The 17,711-nt window shown below is 34.6% G+C and overlaps 1 protein-coding gene and 1 pseudogene across 4 annotated transcripts in view; one reads left to right on the top strand and one right to left on the bottom strand.

Moving 5' to 3' along the window:
* The window catches only part of FHIT (fragile histidine triad diadenosine triphosphatase), a 1,065,768-nt gene that overhangs the window by 334,607 nt on the left and 713,450 nt on the right, over positions 1-17,711 (bottom strand). The gene's annotated exons all lie outside the window — the stretch shown is intronic.
* Positions 8,552-8,670, top strand: LOC120599545 (uncharacterized; annotated as a pseudogene).

Below are 17,711 nucleotides of genomic sequence, written 5' to 3'. Positions count from 1 at the left end.
CTATCCTTTATATATCCATAATAGTAACCAAACGCCAAAGGTTCAGAACTGAAGTATATAACATAAAACAAGAAGGACCAGAGGAAAACCCCACAAAACCCACCCAAAATGAAGAAAACAGAAACACGAGGACAAGGAAGCAATGGAAACAACAAGCTACCAAAAAGCAAAAGATAAAATGTCTATTTCAATAATCACCCTAAATGTAAATGAACTAAACTCACCAATAAAAAAGCACAGAGTTGCAGATTGGATCAATAATCAAAAATCAACCATATGCTGCCTCCAGGAGACACATCTCAGTTCCAAAGACAAATATAGACTCAAAGTGAAATGGCACTCAGAGAAAAGCAGGAGTAGTGGTAATAATGTCGAACAAAATAGACTTCAGAATAAAAAAGGTAAAGAAAGATACTGAGGCACACTTCATAATGATAAAGGGAATCATGCACCAAGAAGACATAACTCTTATTAATACCTATGCTGCCAATCAGGGAGCCCCAAAATATATAAAGCAATTACTAACAGAACTAAAGGGAGAAACAGACCAAAACACTATTGTAGTAAGAGACCTAAATACCCCACTGTCAGATATGGACAGATCATCCAAACAGAAAATCAATAAGGAAATAACATCCTTAAATGACACATTAGACCAACTGGACATAATTGACATTTACAGAGCCTTTCATTCCAAAACAGTTGCTTATACATTCTTCTCTAGTGCACATGGAATATTCTCAAAAATTGACTACATACTGGGGACACAGAGGTAGCCTTAACAAATATAAGAGAGTTAAAATCATACCAACCATATTCTCTGATCATAATGCTTTGAACTAGAGATCAACTGCAAAAAGAAAGCGAGAAGAATCACAAATACATGGAGATTAAACAACATGCTACTGAGGAATAAATGGGTCAGAGAAGAAATAAAGAGATCAAGAGATCCATAGAAACGAATGATAACAATAGTACAACATATCAAAACTTTTGGGACACGGCAAAAGAGGTCTAAGAGGAAAGTTCACATCATTACAGGCCTATCTCCAAAGACAAGAATGAGCCCAAATAAACGACCTAATGCTTCATCTTAAAAAATTAGAAAAAGAAGAACAAGTGAAGCCTAAAGTCAGCAGAAGAATAGAAATAGTCAAAATTAGAACATAAATAAATAAAATTGAAAACAAAACAAAAAATAGAAAAAAATAAAGGCCAAAAAGAACTAGTTCTTTGAGAAGGTTAATAAAATTGACAAACCCTTGGCTAGACTCACTAAAGAAAAAAGAGAAAGGACACAAATAAACAAAATCAGGGATGAAAGAGGGGGAAATTACGACACACCGCAGAAATACAAAGGATCATACAAGAATACTATGAAAAAGCATACAGCACCAAATTGAATAACCTAGAAGAAATTAACCAGTACTTAGAAAAATACAACCTTCCTAGACTGAATCTAGAAGAACCGGAAAATATAAATAGACTGATTGGCAGTATGGAAATGGAAACAATCATCAAAAACCCACCAAAAAGTAAAAGTCCAGTGAATTCTACCAAACATTCAAAGATTTAATACCTATTCTCCTCAAAATCTTCCAAAAAAATCAAAGAGGAAGCAATACTTCTCATTTTATGAGGCCAATATTACCCTGATACCAAAACCTGGTAAAGATAACACAAAAAAAGAAAACTACAGACCAATATTTCTCATGAGCACAGATGCAAAAATCCTAAATAAGTTACTAGAGAACTGAATACAGCAATATATTAAAAAGATTATACACCATGATCAAGTGGGCTTCATCCCAGGGGCACAGGGATAGTTCAGCATATGCAAATCGATTAATGTGATACACCACATAAACAAATTAAAAAATAAGAATCATATGATCATATCAATAGATGCAGAAAAAGCCTTCGACAAGATACAGCATCCATTTATGATCAAAACACTTAAGAAAATCGATATAGAAGGAAAGTACCTTAACATAATAAAGGCTATATATCACAAACACTCAGCCAACATTATACTTAATGGTGAAAAACTAAAAACCTTTCCTCTAAGATCAGGAACAAGGCAAGACTGTCCATTCTCACCACTGTTATTCAATATAATTTTGGAAGTCCTAGAGAGTGCAATCCGGCAAGAGAAAGATATAAAAGGCATCCAAATAGGAAGCAAAGAATTCAAACTGTCACTATTTGCTGAAGACGTGACTCTCTATATAGAAAACCCTAAAGACTCCATAAGAACACTACTAGAAACAAGCAAATACAGTAAAGTTTCTGGATACAAAGTCAATGTTCAAATATCCACAGCTTTCTCATACTCTAATAACAAAGTGTCAGAAAAAGAAATGGGAAAAATGATTCAATTTGCAATTGCAACAAAAAGAATAAAATACCTAGAAATAAATCTAATGAAACATGTGAAGGACCTATATAATGAAAACTACAAGACCTTATTAAAAGAAAACGAAGAAGACATAAAGAAATGAAAAGATATCCCATGCTCTTAGATTGGAAGAATCAACATAATTAAAAGGACCTTATTACCTTAAGCAATTTACAAATTTAACACAATCCCCATCAAAATCTCATTGGCAATTTTTAAAGAAATAGAACAAAAAATCATCAGATTAGTATGGAAGCACAAAAGACCCTGAATTGCCATAGCCATCCTGAGAAAAAGGAAAGAGGCTGGAGGCATCACTCTGCCTGACTTCAAATTATACTACAAAGTGACAACATTCAAAACGGCATGCTATTGGCAGCAAAACAGACACATGGACCAGTGGAACAGAATCGAGAATCCAGAAGTAAACCCGTATTTATATGGGCTAATAATTTTCAACAAAAAACACCAAAAACATACAGCGGAGAAAGGAAAGGCTCTTCAATAAATGGTGCTGGGAAAACTGGAAAGCCACCTGCAAAAGAATGAAACTAGATTGTTGTCTTTCACCATGCACCAAAATTAACTCAAAATGGATTAAGGACCTGAATATAAGACCTGAAACTATAAAATGCATAGAAGAAAACATAGGAACTAAACTCAAGGACCTTGGACTTAAAGAAGATTTTATTAATTTGACCTCAAAGGCAAGGGAATTAAAAGCTAAAATAAATGAATGGGACTACATCAAACTAAAAAGCTTCTGTACAGCAAAAGAAATCATCAACAAAGTACAGAGACAACCATCTGAATGGAAAAATAAATTTGCAAGCAATGTCTCCAATAAGGGTCTAATATCTAAAATATACGAAGAACTCATACAATTCAATATAACAATAAAACAATCCAATCAAAAAATAGGCAGAGGACCTGAACTTCTCCCTAGAGGACATACAAATGGCCAACAAATATATGAAAAGATGCTCAACATCACTAGCTTTAGAGAAATGCAAATCAAAACCACAATGAGATACCATCTCACACCTGTTAGAATAGCTATAATCAACAAGACAAGTAACAACAAATGTTGGAGAGGATGCAGAGAAAAGGAACCCTCATACACTCCTGGTGGGACTGCAATTGGCACAGCCACTACAGAAAACAATACGGAGATTCCTCAAAAAACTAAGAATTGATATACCATACATTCCAGCAATCTCACTACTCGGTATTTACCCCAAAGACTTGAAAACCAATATCCAAAAAGATATTTGCACATCAATGTTCATAGCAGCATTATTCACAGTGGCCAGGACATAGAAGCAACCAAAGCATCCTACGATAGATGATTGGCTAAAGAAGCTGTGATACATATATACAATGGAATATTACTCGGCCATAAGAAGAGATGAAATACTGCCATTTGCGACAACATGGATAGACCTCGAGATAATCATGCTAAGCAAAATAAGTCAGACAGAAAAAGTTGAAAATCACATGATATCACTTATATGTGAGACGTAAACTTAAAAGCAACAAATGAACAGGACAAACAGAGACTCGTGGACTTGGTGGTTACCAGAGGGGCGGGGGGAGGTAGCCGGGGTAAGGGGTTCAAATATGTGGTGACGGAAAGAAATCTAACTATGAGAGGTGAACATGCAATGTAAATATATATATATATATATATGCCTTAGTGTTAAAATGTACAACTGAAACTTACTGAATTTCATTAGCCAATGTCACCATAAAAAATTATTTATTATTTTTTAAAAAAGAAAAGATATATGCACCCCTATGTTTACTGCAGCAGTATTTACAAGAGCCAAGAGATGGAATTAACAAGGACCTATTAATATACAATCAGATAAAGAAGAGGTAGTACACAGATACAGTGGAATATTACTGAGTCATTGAAAACAATGAAATGTTACCATTTGTAAGAGCATGGATGAACCTAGAGGATATTATGTTAAATGAAATAAATCAGACAAAGACAAATATCTTATGATCTCACTTATATGTGGAATCTATAGAACAAAATAAATGAACAACAAAACAGAAACAGACTCACAGATACAGATAACAAACTGATGACTGCCAGGTAGGAGGGGCATTGAGAGGCTGGGTAAAAAAGGTGAAAAGATTAAGAGGTACAAATTGGTAGTTACAAAATGGTTGCGAGGATGTGAAATGCAGCATAGAGAATATAGTCAGTAATATTGTAATAACTATGTGTGGTGTCAGATAGGTACTAGACTAATTGGGGGGAATCACTTGATAAATTCCATAAATGTCTAACCACTATGCTGTATACCTAAAACTAATATAAAATAATATTAAATGTCAATTCCAATTGAAAAAATGGAATACATTATGAGCGCTGCTATGGAAAACAGTATAACCCCCCCCCATAAAAAAATTAAAATAGAATTACCATATGATCCAGCAATTCTATTTTGGGATATATAATTGAAAGTGGGGACTTGAGGAGTTATGTGTGCACATATTTTAGTAACAGCATTATTCACCACTGTCAAAAGTAGAAGCAACCCATGTGTTCTTGGACAAACGAATGGATAAACAAAATGTAGTATACACATACAGTGGTCATTATTCAGCTTCTTAAAGGGAAGAAATCTGACACATGCTACATGAACCTTGAGGACACCACACTAAGTAAAATAAGCCAGTAATAAAAAAACTGTATAATTCCATTTATATAAAGTACCTAGTATAGTCTAGCTCATATAGACTGAAAGGAAAAGGTTAGTTGCCAGAGAGTAGAGGAGGGGGAAAGGAGGATTTTTGTTCAATAGTTTCAGCTTTGTAGGAAGAAAAAGAATGCTGGAGATTGATTGCATAACAATGTGAATATACTTAACACTACTGAAGTGTACACTCAGAAATAGTTAAGAGGGTAAATATGCATGCATATTTTACCACAATAAAAAATTAAAAACTAAATAAAGAATACATGATGAGCTAAGCACATTTTATATAAATTACTTATTTAATCTTCATAATTATACAAGGTAAACATTATGAATATCCCTATTTTTAAAATTTCATCACAGAAAGGTAAATTAGCTTGATCAACTTTACATAGTGAGTTACAGGCAGGGCTGGGAGCAGAATCTGAAATTTCCACTTCAAAGATCATGCTCTTAAGTAGCACACAGACACACAAATAAACAACAGTATCACGTTCCCAAATCGTCTATTACCCTCCTATTTAATTGACAAACTTTTCCCACAGTTTTTAGAGATAGATGATTAAGTGCGCACATAACAACGTATCAATGTTGCTACTAAATTAAGGGAGAATATAAGAAATCTTGCACTCTTGGGCTAAACATTTTTAAACAGAAAAACTTCTTTAAAATAAATAATGGAAGGAAATTGCGACAGTTAGAAGCATACCGATCTAATAATGTTTAAGGTAATGGACAGAAGAGAAAGGCTGAAAAAAGAGATCGTAATGTCTATAAATGTCATCATCTAATAAACGTGGAAATACAAAACCTAGGGAAGAAAAGACTGCAACAAACAATGGTAGAAAAACTGGTTAACTATAGGAAATAAGTTACATCTCTTCCTCTTGTCAAATAGTAAAATACATTTCACATTTACTAATAAAATAAGAGCAAAAAATGGAGCCATAAGATAATTAGAAGAAAATTCAACTGTGTATCTGGGGGAACAGACGTTTTTAGTATAAAGACATTAAAATAAAACAAAGAAGAAAATGATACATATAACTACATAAAATTAAAACCTTTGTTCAGTTCCCAAAAAACCATTATAAACAAATCAAAGTGAGAAAGTAATATAAGGAAACTGTGCTGGAAAAATGTACTACAGACTAACAGCTAATATCTTTAGATATAAAGAGCTATTATAAATCGATAAGATGCAAACACTCCATTAGAAAACTATATTAAAACCATGAATAGTTCACAAAATAAGAAATATAAATGGATAAGCACAATATGAAAAATATTCAACTTTTCTATATTCTATTAACCGCAATTTTAAACGATAAAATGGCATTTTTATTACAAAAAAAGGCAAAGGATTTTTTTTTTCCAATAAAAATATTCAGACCTGCAGAGGCTATAAGAAAGAAAGCACATGAATATATGGTACTAGTAAGGGCAAAATGGCATCTATATCAAAATATTCAAAACCTTATAGAAATTTATGCCAATGTAATTATCAGAGATCCAGACAAAAATTAGTTGTAAGATACATGTCTCAGTTTTATGTATAACAACAAAATTATTAAAATAAAACAAGAGAACAGTTAATTAAATTTTGATAAGCAATAGTTAATATTGAAAGACAATATGAAATCAGGTTTTCAAAGAATTCCTAATGTTAAAAAAATGTTGACATAGTTAAGTGTTAAAAAACCAAAACACAAGATGTGCAAATATATATGCATTTGTATATATGTGTTAATGTAAATCTTATAAATATACATGCCACACACATAGCTATAAATAGAAAAAAGCACTAGAAGGAAATTCACCTGAATGTTAGAATGACTATATATATATGTATACATATATATGAAGTATAATTAATGTCGACATGTTTATTTTCTTTTCTGTATATTTCAAATATTCTTTAACACATAGAAACCATTGAAGTATATTATAAATACTCTCTAGATATATTAAATCCGTTAACATTTACTGTAGATCATTACACTGTGCTAAGGGACTATGACAGAAAAAAAGCAGTAGATATGAAAATAACTCAACATTATGGAATATTCTGAGAAAAGAGACACATGTTGGTATAAAGTTTGTAATGTAAGTAAAATATAAATGGTAGCATAACAGCATGGGAAATGATACTGTAGGTGAAAGCCAGGAAGGCTTCTCAGAGGCGGCGGCATATAAGATGGCTATAAAAAAGGCTGGAGCCCGATCTGGTGTAATGGTGGAAGATATATCCTCAACGAGGGGCAGCACCATTAGGCTGCAGCACCGACTTTCAATAAAAACTATTAAGTCCATCTTCAGTCCTTCCCTTTTCTTACTTCTGCAACCAATTATGTAGTTCCATTCTCAGCCTCCTTCAGACACTGTTTACCCATGAGTGAGACGATCCATTTCTTAGAGCCTATCAAGGCCTGCTACTACTCAAGGTAAAAGTGCTCTCATTCATTAGAACATAGTGTCAATTATGGCCCAAGAATGAACTCTTCCTTGGTATTTGTAATTACATTCTTAGTCTACCTGGTCTTCAGTAGTGAAATAAAAGGTGTCCCCAGTCTTAAAGCAATTTCAATTTCAGGCAAGCAGGTAAGAAAGTTTAGTCAAGAGGAGAGGGCAGAATAACAACCAAAATCACACCATGTGGCAAATGACTGTTTCTCTATTTATTTGAAAATATTTTGCTGTTATAGGTAATTTTGATATACTACCTATTTTTCAGAAATCAAAAAGGTAATTTACCACTAGAATCTCTCTCCAGGAAAAAAGTTACACTAAAAAGTGTTATGAAAATATTGCACAAAAATGTACCATAAGTTAAAATAAAATGAAGACTTAAATATAGGAAATAATCTTTGTTAAATATTATTTCTTGTAGGGAGATCTACTATGTCCCAATCCTTAAATTAGAAAGTCAGCAAAAAGATGAACTGAATTCCAGATGTTAATTGCACAGGCTTAGTGGATTAGAACTAAAGATAATTAATTGCTTAATTTGAATATACATAGGACTAAATGAATGATGATAAGATTTTCAGTAGTTGATTTTGAGGTCTAGAAAGGAAAGATTATTTCTTTAGAGGCCTGGGAGCCCTAGGGGCCAAAGACATTTTAAAGGTCTATTAGTAAGAAACTGGGTAAAGAGAAGAAGTTAGACAATGGGGAAAACCTCCAGAAAAAATAGTACGGAAGGTCAAGTTCAAATTGCCTTTTCCTATTTGAAATTTAGAATATGATTTTGTATGGCAAAGAAAGTTTTAATTTTTTTTTAAGTTTTATTGCAGCTTCACTGATTAGCATTTCTATCCTAATGTTGACATGTTTAATGTCAACATTAAATCCAGACAGATCCAAAGTTCATTACTTCCTATCTGGGGGGAAAAAAAAAAGACCCCGTTTATCGTTTAATTAAAATTTTTAGGTTCTTGTCTATGGCCATGCTACCCTGAACAAGTCCGATCCCATCTGATCTTGGAAGCCAAGCAGGGTCAGGCCTGGTTAGTACTTGGATTGGAGACCACCTAGGAAGACCAGGTGCTATAGGCATTAAAAATAATAGTAATTAAAAATAAATAAATAAGGGATTGTAAGCTGACAAGGTCCTTGCAATCTGTGAGGTCAACCAACGGTTGCCTTGCCTAAAAAAAAAAAACTTAGGTTCTTAAAAATTAAGGAGCATGCTATAATTAATAGAGAAAATTATGAGTTATATCTAAGTTGTGCTATTTTTTTAATATTGAATTTGTAACAAAGCAAATGATGAAGAACCAACAATTTGCCAATGCTGAGTGTCTAGACAAAAACGGGCTTAGCAAAGTCACGGGAACAGATTCCATTAAAAAGCTGGCTACGAAGGTAATAGATAAAGAAGCCTGAGAAGGTACACGACTGTAGAGACCACTCATGAATAGAACAATGTTTCCTGTCCCCTCTACACAACTGGTCAGGCTGCTCAAACAGGACCCATTAACAACTGCCGGGTTATTACCCCAATCCCTTAGAATCCAATAAGGCTGCCCAGGCACCTTGGAAATTAGCTCTGTTTGTGCATCAGAATCATTTGTGGAACTCGTTAAAAAGATGGGATTCAGAGCTCCATTCCCCCAAAATCTTGATTTGAGAGATAAAGGTGAGACCCAGGATAGTATTGTTTTATATCTTTTGATGAAATGCACAGTGAATGTGGATGTGCAACTAGATTTAATAATCTCTTTTGGTTTTTTAAATTTAACTTTTTAAAATTGAAATATAGGTAGCATTTTGGAGATCATTCATTTTCATTTGAATGATAGGACCTGCTAAGGGGTAAATGTATACTGGAGATATGATAACATTGAGGTCTTCCTACAGTGGTTTTTTTTTTTTGTTTTTTTGTTTTTTGCATTTTAGAATCTTTGATCCCCACCCAGAGGTGAAGTGACTTTCCCAAGTTCACAGAGCATTAGTACACAAAAAGAAGTAATAATTGAATTCTAAAATTAGAATGTATCTATCTGTTATAATTGTTTAATTGTCCAATGAGCTGGAAGTTACTAAATATTGATAACTGAAGGGTCATTGTCATATTTCCTAAAATTGAAGATGCTTATGTTTATATTTTAAACATAAGTAGAGATGCATCTTATGATTGATTTATATGTTTAATATGATGGCATTCCTTTTTTTCAAAAATATTATAAAATCGATGATTTTCTTACAAATAACAGTATTGCAGAATCAAGGAGGTATGGTGTGAGTGTATGAGTGTGTGTGTGTGTGTTATATATATGTATCATTTCTCTGAAACAAGCTTCCTATTAATTACTTCTGTCTCTGTGGCTTTTTGTCAATATCTCATTTGAGGAAATCAAGACACGTCTAAGCTAGAAACCGGAAATAAACTTTGATGTATGCTTGTCTCCTACTGTCAACATCTAACCACTCATTGACTAGTGGTGGCTCCATTTCTACCTTTTTAGGCTTTTCTCTCCTTTCCAATTTTACTGCTTCAACTGTTTCTCTAGGGTATCACGAATCCAATCAACCACAGAGTGGCCACATATATCCTCAGGAGACACACATTTGATCCTGTTACTTCCTTTTATACAACCTCTGGCGGCTCCCCAGTGTTTTCAGAATCACTGGCATTTAGGGGCCTCTGAAATCTGTCCCTGCCCTTCCCTTTCAGGTTCATAGTTGTCAGTTATCAGCTGTCTCTTCCCTGGTTAAGCAGTCCAATCACTATTCCTAGAACTTACAACCTCTTTGCCACATGTCTACTAGTTGAAACTTTCAGGGTTGAGCTCAAATGTCAAATTATCCATCAATTTTTTCCAGTCTACCCATCAAAATTAATTTCTCCAAGCAGGGAGGACCACCAGCCCATGTAACAGCCCAAAGCCATATGTGTGCTCATCCGTCTCTCCAAAGAGATAAGTTTCTTGACAACAGAAACTGAGTCTTAATCATTTTCGTTTCCCTCGCAGAGCTCAGTATGGTGCACTGCACATAGTAAGTGTTTTGTCAGCACAAAATCATTAATAAAGCTAGAACTGATTCTGAAGCCACGCGACCACAGGTTTAAGATATAAATAAAACTAAAACTTCACTGAACTGAAGTTCTTAGTCCCATGCTGGGCACCTATAGATTTTTATTAAGTTCTACCATATATGGCATAATTTTAGATAATATTATGCTGATGATGCACAATCTTCCCTCTCAATCTCGGCCAAACTCGAGGGAAGCAATTTCCTGTTTAATTAAGAGTATGACAGCAGCAAGGACTGGCTTATAAAAATTTACTGTAGGATTGAGGATGTAAGTCTAATTATGGATCAAATGGGAAACATTCTAAATGGCACTTTTTAAAGGAAGTATTTGAATAGTCTATTTCAGAATATTCAGTATCACCTTCGACATTATGCCAAGTTTGGGTAACAATCTAATTTCAAGATAGGTACTCATTCTCCTTTCTGTAGGGTCTAGAAATGGGATGGAGGTGATTATCCGTTGCTCAAACATCTCAGCTTATCAATTCTTGCCTTTATTATATCACAGCTAGGTGATTCTAACCATTTGTTTACATAGCAGTGAACAAGCTTTACAACATATGTCTTCACATAGCAGTTCCCAAATTGTGCCTTTGGATTTACATTATGTTTAATGATGCATTTTAAATAAAGCTGCCTGCTCTTTGACAGAGCAATATTCAAAGGCTTTCTACCTAAAATCCTTGGAGAACCTTAAATGTTTCCTCCTCTACCTTATCTCCAGAAATCTTCAAGGATGTTAAAAAATCTTGAAACGTTTTGTGGTTGAATTATTTTTTTTAACATTGATTGTGTATTCATTGCACTGAACCATTTCAAAAGTGAGCAATTTAAATTACCCCTATATTGTTTCACTAGCCTCAGCAATCATGTTTGTAAGAAGGCAGAGGTCTTATGTCCAACATTATTATTAGTATAGTTTATGTTATACATTAGTACTACTAAATAAAATATAATATGAAATGTATTACTAATGTCATAAAACAATATATTAATATACATATTTATAATTATAAAAATAGCAGTTTAAGTCCTAGATCTCTACCCAGCACTATTCTAAGCACTTTAAATTAATTTTTATTATATTCCCATAACATTCCTGGGGATAAATTTTATCTCCACTTTACAGATCAGGAAATTGAGACCAAGGTAACATAAGGAAGAAGATAAAAATATTAATGAATTCCTAACTCGGCCTGCCATTTCATCTTCCATGTTAACTCATCCCCGCCCCTGCACCGAGGGATTCAATAGCGTGAAGAGAGTTCATTTCATAGCCTCATTTTACCTGTGTTACTTCCATCATGATAAAAGAACATATTACCCCTACAACCGGCCCCTCCCATCTGAAGCCACCCAGTCAGCAGTAAAATACAAATGGCCCTGTGAGTTATATCCTTTCTCCATGCCTCTACTCCTGAAACTCTACTTCAGGGTTCTTATTCTATATGTGTCTCACAAATGAATTCCCCTTTAAATTAGACTTTTCCCCAAATCCCAATCCTTTCTTTCCAGTACTCCTCAAAAGTCTGGTAAGATTTTAGTGTCTGCAGTCAACGAATAAGTTATTGAAGATTTAGTTTTATGTTATTATTCAGAAAAAGCATCACTTATAATGCTTGCTAAGTGTAAGTTGTTTTCCTAGGTATTATGAGAAATATAAAACGAAGTACCTAAAAGTCCTTGAGTTCTGAGAGAAAAAAATGAGAGAAATGCACGAAAAAAATGAGTTTTTTTCTTTTTAATGGCAGCTAAAATATAATTTAACACATACTAGTAATAAAAGAGATGGCACATGGCAGAACATGATTGTCAGTTTGATTGTACTTCTAATTATTCTAGAAAGAAACATTCATTTCAAGCAGGAATAATTTCCACCTCTCAGGGTTGGTACAATAATTACAGGTAATCTACATAAAACACTCAATGTGTAGAAGGAACTCAGTAAATGGTCACTTTTATTTTAATTATTCTAATAAAAATAATACATTATATGAATGTGATTTTGCTCACAACCACCTCATTAAATAAAATTTTATATGTGTCATCTGATGCAAGGGAGAATTTTGGGAGAATACAGATCAAGGATGTGTTGAATCCCTGCCCTCAAAGAACATGTGAGTTCATGAAATAAAGCTAGGAATCATAAAGACTGAGCAAAATTCGTTTAGCCAGAAACACAAGAAAAACAAATATCTTGGAACTCAACCAGAATGTTGAGGTAGAAATCTAAGGTTTAGGTAAAAAAGAGTTTAGAAACAAGATCATAGGAGAGGTTTAAATATCTAAGAGAACTGTTTAAAGGAAAAAACAGCCATCCCTGAAAACTTTTGATTTAGGACACAAAGAAGAGTTAGAGACTCATATTTGGAGTCTGAAGAAAGAGACAGTATGGTAGAACATCTTCTAGAAATGGGGGCTTGGAAGAAGTTATCAGTTTGGAATTTGTTGGGTTAAAGACCTACAGTAAAGGCTTACGAAAAGATAGAGGCAACTCCTTACAACTTATACCAACAGAAAACATTTAGAAAGGAAGAATAAATGTTAGTTAAACTTTAAAGATTAAATTACAAATTTACTCAAGTGATTTAAACTTTTACTGCACAAGTAGTAATTTTAAGTCATAAGGAATCTGAAATGTTTCCAGAGTTTTAAAGTTGACTCTTTTACTCTAGGGAAAAAAGATCTTTGCTTCCAGTGCTGAGCACACAGCAAATCCTCTGCCTTGTAATATAATTGTATAGTTTCATTGAAATAATTTTGTTGCTAACTTAGTAATTTTCTGTTAATTATCATTTCAGAATAAGAAAAATTATTACTTTTAAAGCTTGCATTAAAGTGGACTTAAGCAAGCATGGAAAAGGAAGGTAGCAAGAGAAAATATAAAAAGACACTATTAATATTAACAGTTATAGTCAGACATTTGTTCATTTAATAAATCTTTGCAATATTAACAAGATGGATGAGAAGTAGTACAAATGAGAAGAACATGAGATAAGCGATCATTTGTTATCATTACTGAGATATAAAATATGATTCAGTGTTTCATAATGGATGGTAAATTTGATTTAACATATGGGTGGCTCATTTGCTGAAAACTATTTTTAAAGACATAAACTCATTCTAAAGTCAAAGTCATTGTCTTAATAACAGGCTTTGAATTGCCCCTCCATAAAAGACTGAATAAAATCAGTAAATAAAAGCATGAAGAGAAGATGTGCAAAAGCAATATCTTAAACACACACACACACACACACACACGAACCATATACCCAGACTCACTTAACATAGTACAGAAAATATTGTTGCCAAGATTGAGTGACAGATTAATATATTTTAACATCAATACAGATAGAGTCTGTTGAAATAGATGTTTAAGTGATAGTAGGGAAACACTGTCGTAACTGCTCCAGCAGCTACCTAAGAAATTCTCCTTTGTCAACTTTATCTCTATAATCGTGATAGAACGTCAGTACCCACTTTAAGTTTAGTGGATTAAGCAGCTCAGTGCAAGTGCTGTTAAAATAATTTATAATCTATCATTATATTTCAGGAGTGATCCTACCTGGAATTAGAGACACTTAGAAATATTCATTACACGAGTATACTCCTATCAGCCACTCAATTTTGTCTGAGTTCTCAGTTTTATCAAGAGAAATGCATTAATTTTTTTCAAAACAATTGTTCTACTTCCTAGAGACACAAAACCAGTTTGAAGACTAGAGATCTTCAGTAGCCCTGTGTTAATACTGTAGCTGAAGTCTTATTTTCTGAGCCAGCAGGTATCTGCTCTAAAATCAGGTTCATTAATAAAATGTCTACCTTACAAACAAAAACTGAATCTTCTGTTTTTACTGATGGCTGTACCTTTCCACATCTTTGGGTACCTATTCTTATAACATAACCTACACTCATCTAAAATAAGAGATTACTAGGCAGCTCCATTATCCTGCCTTTGAAAATGACCTAGAGGTAGGGAGAAGCATTTCACCTTGGTATATGCATTAAATCAATATCTATTGTTCGGTTGAATCTTCTCTGATCAAAGTGCATCTAATCCGTATTTAGCTATCAGAAGCACATCTATGAAAAAGCACTTGAGCAAAACAAGCTTTGGGCACTCATTCTTAGGTTATACGCTTTAATGAATATTACTCTTATATGCTGTTGAAGTTATTTATTGACAATGTGAATACCCATGTTTGACATCAACTAGCTTTGTGCCAATGAACCAGTCACTCTGACTCTCTGGGCTTCATTACCCTCATTTGTAAAATGAGGAATTTGATCTACGTCAGTGATTTATGAAAGCAGAGTCCACTACCAAGCCAGCTACACTATATCCTCTGAGGACTTTGCTAGGGGTACTACCCAGTAGATTAGACCTGGTGGGGGCCCTCCAAATTCTGCATTTTAACAAGTCCCCAGATGATTTGTATGGGTATCCCTTATGGGAATAATAGGTTAGCTATAGCTAAAACAATCTATGATGTTATGTACTGAATTTATTTAACCATTAATTGGAAAAAGCAGCAGCAGCATGCTGAGTCAGATCAATAAGCCCTTCTGTGGAGATATCTAGTACTCTTCTAAGAAACTGACCTCAAAAAGTCATGGAACCAGGATGGACTGATGAGATGAAGAACCAGGCAGCTAGGGTTTGGAGTTCCGCTCCACTGTCGATGTGACTTTGGACATGCCTGGTAACCTCTCAAAACTCAGGGCTCTTTCTCTGTAAAACGGGGATAATAAATCCAACTGAGAGGGAGACTGTGCAAGTTAATTTAAAAAAAAATATGTATATATATATATATATATGTACACTTTCCATTTGGAAAAAATATATATATATATAAATATATATATATATAAATATATATATATAAATATATATATATATATAAATATATATATATATGTACTTTCCAAATGGAAATATGAATACTTGGGAAGACTACAGTAGGGCTTTATTCATCGTCCCATCCTTCATAGCACCTAACACATAATAGATGCTAAGAAATCAATGGTTTGAAGTAACAGCATTTAATCCAAGTACCTATGAGATGTCATTCATTCACTACATTTTCATTGAGAACCTATTACACGTGAGGCACTGTGATAGTCAGGTTGCCTCTTTAGGTCTGTTCTCCCTGCTAGTGAGGATTCTGGTCGGAGATCAGATAGGGAGAAAAAAGGGAGATCAAGTCCCCATTCACAGACCCACAGTTCCTCCCAAGGCAGCCTGCTCTTCCCAATTCTCACTCCTACGATGTAGCAGGATCACTCTCCTCGTCTCTCTGGGCTTTAGTAGTGACAACTCCACTAATGTTCCCCCCAGGTTCCTGCACTAGCCTGTGGTTCCCAAACACCCCAACCACCGCTCTCTAAAGAGTGACTTTGTAAATAATCCCTCTTGACTTTACCTTCATTTGAGTGTCTTCTCTTCCAGTTTGGAGTCTGATGCAAGCACAGTGTTAAAATGGGCAGTAAGGTAATAAACAAAAAAGGTCCTGTTGCTCTCATGAAGTTCTAACAGTGAGCACTATTGTAACAAAAGTCATAATAAGCAGCTAGCACTTGTTGACATATATCACATGCCAAGCTCTGGCAAAATTATACCTCTGAGGTTCATAAAATAATGATGTCTGTTTTGCAAATGAAAAATCCTGAAGCTCAGAAATACATAGCTCACATAACTATTAAGCAATAGAACCTGGGTTCAAGCCAGAGTCGATCCAACTCAGAGCACATCCTCTTAAAAACTGGGGTGCTGCCTGCCGGGTTTAACTCAAAATGTCCCTGCCAAACGGACATTCGGTGTGAGAAATTCCCCACCGCCCTTCTTCCCATGCCACAGGAAAGCCAGTTTGCGTGTCAGGAAGAATTGAAAGCTGTCCTCGTACCACTTGCACACATCTATTTGCTTATGAGTTCCCTCCTGTGTGAGCTAATGCTCCCCTCTGGAGTGATGAAGTCTTCTGTAACATGCAGCCTTTGTTCAAACCACCAGACCTGCCACTTTCTTGCACAACTCAAGACAAATGCAGGCAAGCAATGGAGAGGAACCCTGAATACTCTTCTCCTGTGGGAGTACCCTGGGACTTCACGGGTCTGCATACTGAGATCAGGCACCTTCACAACTTGCCTACGACTGTGCAATCTTCCACTTGCCTGAGCTATCCTGGGTTTACGGATCGTCATCCTCTCTGACCTGGAGGCCAGAGAACTCAGTTCATTTAATGTTTTTAAAATAGACACCCCCAACCTAGGCTGGGCTGACAAGCACACAGCTGCACTCTTTATTAATTAATACCCAGACCTTTTGAGAATTGATTTCCACTTTGATCCTGGCCTGTGCATTTCTATCTCAGATATCTAAACAGCAAATCATGTTATCTTATAATTAAGTGATAATCTTCATGACAGGGAAGATGACAGGACTATAAATGACTCATGCAAATGATTAAAATAACTTCCTCTCTCTTCCCACCCAGCCCTGGAAATGTTCTCTAACTTCACAAAGCTATTAGTTGTTAACAAACTCTCTATGACACGAACTTCATTCCTATTCAACAAGATCACGTATCTGCCAAATTACTCTCCAGAAACCATAAACACTTTGCTCTTTATGCTTTAAAAAGTATACCCTATTAGCCTTAGGAGGCTACACAAATTCAGCAAAACGACTGACTTTAATGTTCACACTGTTAAATTTTGCTGATATATATGACTTATGTGACTTAAAAATATATAAGTTCGAAGTAACTTGAGGGTGACTATCGATACAATATTGAACACTTAAAATGTAATATGAATAAAAGGCTATAAGAAGGTAAATTTTACTCAAATCAGTAAACTGCATATTTGCTGATTATTTACTGTGTACTGGGCACTGTGATATGTGCTGACGATATTATAGTAAACAAGATACAATCTCTGCCTTTAAGGCAGAGCAGGGCCAAGTACCAGGAGAGCTAATAAGATTATGCAACCAACTGGTTGCCACAGTAATTGACGATCATGTGGAAAAAAGTGCTGGGATTGATTAGCAATGTCTG

The sequence above is a fragment of the Pteropus medius genome, unplaced genomic scaffold (assembly GCF_902729225.1).
Source record: "Pteropus medius unplaced genomic scaffold, Ma_sr-lr_union100, whole genome shotgun sequence".
NCBI classification, from domain to species: Eukaryota; Metazoa; Chordata; class Mammalia; order Chiroptera; family Pteropodidae; genus Pteropus; species Pteropus medius.
The sequence above is the reverse complement of the archived record's forward strand: the minus strand, read 5'-3'. Positions and strand labels throughout refer to the sequence as shown.